The following is a 5,203-nucleotide window of genomic DNA, read 5'->3' on the forward strand; positions in this document are numbered from 1 at the left end:
CTCACACTAAAGAAAAGAGACAAAGTCCTCTCGGATCTTTGCTCTGATACCAAGTCAAATAAGACAAGTATTGAGAGAACCAATTTCAGTGATAATATTATTACACCCATTCTGTGGTGTATATAAACAGATTATAATCGTACTACAACGTACTACGCCTATTGTGTACAACCGTACTACACAACATACACAACGTAAGTAATTACAACAATATATTCCCGTGTATCTATTCCTAATAGGGAACGGTGACTCACACTAACATTTCTCTCACACTTGTTTTGCTACCTAACAACTACAACACTCTCAACTTAGAGCGGACACTCTTCACTCTCTATTTGGATGAAGATGAGATTGGATTGGATGATTAGAATGAGCAAATGACCTCTCCTTATATAGGCTAAGGAGGAACCCTCTAGATGTCTTCATTAATGCTCCATTCAACTCTTCCAATGAATACTCCTTCATGAATCTTCCATATTCATGAATCCTTCAAGAAACTTGCATAGGAATGCGTAGAGACAATAACTATCTCTATGGGAGAACCCAAAAGTCATATGGTCTAGAATATTCAACATGTTGCATTTACAATCACCATTCACAGTGGCCCTGGTCTTCAACTCAATGTTTCAGGAATTTAAAATAGAAACTCAAGATGAAAAGCGAACTAAAGCAGGCATTGTTGAAACATCAGTTCTTTCCACCTATATATACATATAGTGTGATATAGGCTAGGAGAAAGAAGAATACAAGGGTCAAGGGTAAATGTCAATTATAAGTACCACAAATTCTTGTGTCTGTTAGACTCTAAACGTAGTCTCCATTTGCTTTCCACTGTAACCAAACATATCAACGCATTATCGTCCGCCAACTCTGCCTCTGCCTCTGCCACGTCCGGGTACAACATTTTGATTCTGTACGTGCTGCTTCTCTATATCCAAATCTACAAGTGACGTCACTTCAACCGCAAATATTCTGCAACAAAAACAAAATCGAAACCAATTAGATAACTGTTTCTTTTCATGCATATGACCCAAAAAAATTATTAAAAAAAAAAAAAAAAAACTTGAGACAATTTGATATACTTATCACCTGCATGCCGCCTCATAAGCACGATTAAGAAAATCGGGATATAGAGTCCTAATCTCAGCATCGTATGCCTCCATGCTAGTTTTGGGATGCCAATATACATTCCTTAAGAAAATTAGGAGGCTCACGCTGCTATGCCCCTGGTAGTTAGATGACCAGTCCCCATAGTCGTAATCATAAACTTCTTTCAACCGATCGCTCATAGCCACCTCATTCCAAGGGTAATACCTGCCAAATTTTGGATCCCCCAAAGCGAGATGAAACTCCCATCTTTTTTCCTCATTGCAATCTCTGACGTGTAAAATGTCGAAAGATGTCTTGACTCTTGCTTCATCACTAGTCTTCAAAAATGGATGTCCAAGAACCAATAAGATGAACATCTCGTAGCTGCAAAAAAAAAAAGTACATACATATATGTAGGATCAGATTTAGTAGAAGACTGATATTTATGAATTTATCCAGATTTTTATTATACAAATTATTAACATATAAGTGTGGCTGTCTTCCTATGAAATTGCTAACATATACACATAACCTATTTTTATACATGTAACACTAAAAATTTAATATCACAAATGACATACCTTAATGTTCGAGCTAAATTGAAGAAAGCGAGAAAAGTGTCTCGTTCAATCCAAGCGTTTGGCGTAGTATTCAAAATGTGGTTTAGCAAAGATTTAATTCCCATTATATCCGTCACCCTCAGTTGAGTTAGTTGTATGAATTGTGCTGCTTGCTTTGGATCTATCTCGGCCATATGAGTGCTATGCTTGCCGATATTGATAATTTTCACCTCCTTATCTATAACAACGAAGTTGCAGCTTTGGTCCAAGCCCCCGTGAAAAAGATTACGCTCGTTGAGGTAATTGATTCCTTCTATAAGTGTGCTGCAACATATGTGTGTGTACACACCAATAAAAATAAATATGTTAATTTCATGGATTTATACCAAAACTTTAGTGAATGTGATAAGAAAGGTAAATAAGAGACAAATAATAATAATGTTAAATTTGTACCTAATGGAAGGGCTAAACTCAGTATTTAGCAAATCATGATCTCTAATCTTTGTTGCTATGTCCGGTAATTTTAGCCAAGCATCTAGAAGATGGTCGAATTTCTCATAGCCCAAAATCCAACCTTCGAATTTGTCGCAATAGCTGACAAACCAAAGCTTTAAAATTGCATTGTGTCTTAAGTTTGAGCTTTCCTTCCATATCTTCATAGCTATCTGTTTGTCTTCAACCACGAAAAACCTCGCCTCTCTTTCTTCATCAGAAGAGAATTTGATTTTTCCACAAAAATACGGGTCATCCTTTTTTGTGAATGAAAACTCGTATTGCATGATGTCTACATTCATGAGCTGGGAGGCAAGTTTGGCAACAAATCAAGAATCTAAGTTAATTCTTTTGAATGAAAAATAACAAAAACAAAAGCTAGGCAAGCTAAAACTAACAAAAAAGTATAGCATCCATTCTACAATTTAGGACTTCATATAAGTGATCCATGTAATCTTCTAGTTCAATTACAATTATAATAACATGATACTTTCTTACGGTTTTATCTTTCGATCATCTGATTAGCCACTCCACTAGTTAAATTAACGTGCATGACAATGCAAAATGAAAAACAATAAATGAGTCAGACCAGCAACGTTCGGGGCTGCAGTGATTATTATTTGGTTGCTTGTCTTCATCAAAATGTAACGAAGTTCAAGACAACAATGCTCATTAAGAGTTGTCCACACAAAACACGAAGCCACTTGCTGAATAACTAAACTACATGTTTAAGCATTCCCCTTTCTTTTTCTCGGTCGACCAATATCACAATTAGATGCATGAAAATTAAACTAAGTACAACCACAGCTGAATAACTAAACTACATGTTTAAGCATTCCCCTTTCTTTTTCTCGGTCGACCAATATCACAATTAGATGCATGAAAATTAAACTAAGTACAACCACACAGACCACAAGCCAGTTGTTCTTTATTTTTTATTTTTTTTGCAATCGAAGTAATTTTTTAAATAGAAGAGATAGCACAGGCCAGTTAATGAATAAGCAGTTCTGGAGATCCGGCCACTTAGACCTCATGGGCTCTGTCATGAGACATGACGGTTCGTGCTAAACAACATTTACATTTAATTATTTGTTTTGATTTTATTTGAGATTCAGTTCTTCTTTTAACAAGTTCCTTAATGGGGTTTCAATGAAGAGTTTATGTACGAAAATATTCTCCAATCTAATTTTGAAAGAGACAGTAGGGAAGAACATGAGTGTTTTTCAGTATTGGTAGAAATAAGAAGAGAGACTACATTTTCAGCGTTGAAACACAAAACACCATGCTTAACAGAAGACGATAACTTTCAAGATTCAACTGCCACCTTAGGCTCTCAAGTCTCAAAAGATCAAACCTTTACCGCACACACATATATACACAGTACATACACTCAAATGATATAAAAGAGAGAGAATAATAGTTCTTCCAAATCATGACCACATACCGGGGGAGTGCTGGGAGTGCTGGAAGTGCTGGATCGTCGTCGAGGTTTGCTTTTGGAATTGGAATATTGGCTGATTTTTTTTTCAAATGATTCTAAGAAACGCTGTTGACTAGCCATCGTGCAGGAAGGTTTGAGAGGCCAAGAAATTATCTAAAGATATTCAGAACCAGAAGTTGATCCAATTAGAGAGAGCTAAGCAGAAGGCATAAGTAGTTCCCTCATTCTTTCAGGGCCTCTCTCTCTGTTGCGGCTACCAAGATGAAGTTCAAACCCCACCACCGGTTGCCAGAAGAAGCTGGAAATCAATGACGACCACAAACTGCGGGTCTCTTTTGACAAAGCGGAGAAGCCCTTGGAGAAGAATTTAAGGGATATTTCTTTAAGATTATGGGAGGCGGCTGGGACAAGCAAGGGTTCCCAATGAAGCAGGGAGTGTTAGCCGTGGTCACGGAAGGAGGAATGGAGAGAGGAGGAGAAAATCTGTCCGTGGGTGCATTGTCAGCCCTGATCTTTCTGTTCTGAACTTGGTTATTGTGAAGAAGGGTCACAATGATCTTCCTGGTTTGGCCGACACTGAGAAGCCTAGGATGAGAGGTCCAAAGAGGGCATCTAAGATCCGAAAGCTCTTCAATCTCTCAAAGGAGGATGATGTTCGAAAGTATGTGAACACACACAGTAGATAATTCACATCAAACCTAATGGCTAACGAGAAATGAAAGAGCAGAAGGACAGAAGCGTCAAAAATGATAGGAGAGGGTGACAGCTAAGGGTAAGCATCATATCAGAGAGCGCGAGAGAGAGACAAGACCGGCGGATAAGTCGCTGGTTACACTACCTCAGCAATTGTACTATAAACCATTGCTCACTCAGTGCCTCAGTCCCGTTGCATTTAGATGTTTTGTGATTCAAATTTAGTTTTGTATTTTTTATTTTTTTATTTAGTTTCTGGGAAGTGGGCATGCCTGGCGAGTTTGGAAATTATGAATTCACCCATTGTGGTCAACTAGCTACAGAAGACTTGGTTGAATGAGTGGCTTTACGTTACTTGGTTGCATCATTAGCTTTGCTGCTGCAAACTTGGCTGCAGGTTTGCTGTTTTTCCATTTCAGGTAAATAGCTTCTCCTAGAAGTAATTCATCTTTTCTGTTCTTTTTTTTTTCTCAATATTTTTTTTGTCATTACCAATGATATTTTTGGACCACAGGATCACGAAGAACCCTTCATTAACCATAGTTACCATACCCTCAAATCAATCCAGGCAACTGAGGACTTGGAATCTTGGATTCAAGACACAAAGAGAAGGTATGGGGCCATGAAAATTTGATGGGGGCCGGGATCGAGGGGCTGGGGGGATTGATTGCACCTATCATAAGACACGTGATATTCAACTTTCCCACTACAATTATAAGCCAAGTCCCATCCTTTACACCTTTTCGTTCTTTCGATCTATGAATTATACTTCCCTTATACTTCATGCCAAATTTTTTGTTATACTATTGAGCGATTTTACAACAACACTAAGTGGTCACGGTAATGTTACTAATGTATAATGGAGCATAAAACTTTGGGATCATAATTCAATGTAGCATGTGTCAATCTTAGAAGTCAGAATAGCATG

General features: G+C 37.8%; 1 pseudogene; it reads left to right on the forward strand.

Moving 5' to 3' along the window:
• Positions 1-3,573: 3,573 nt before the first annotated feature.
• Positions 3,574-4,268, forward strand: LOC112172326 (annotated as a pseudogene).
• Positions 4,269-5,203: the final 935 nt, after the last annotated feature.

This window comes from Rosa chinensis, chromosome 1 (assembly GCF_002994745.2).
Source record: "Rosa chinensis cultivar Old Blush chromosome 1, RchiOBHm-V2, whole genome shotgun sequence".
Classification (NCBI taxonomy): domain Eukaryota; kingdom Viridiplantae; phylum Streptophyta; class Magnoliopsida; order Rosales; family Rosaceae; genus Rosa; species Rosa chinensis.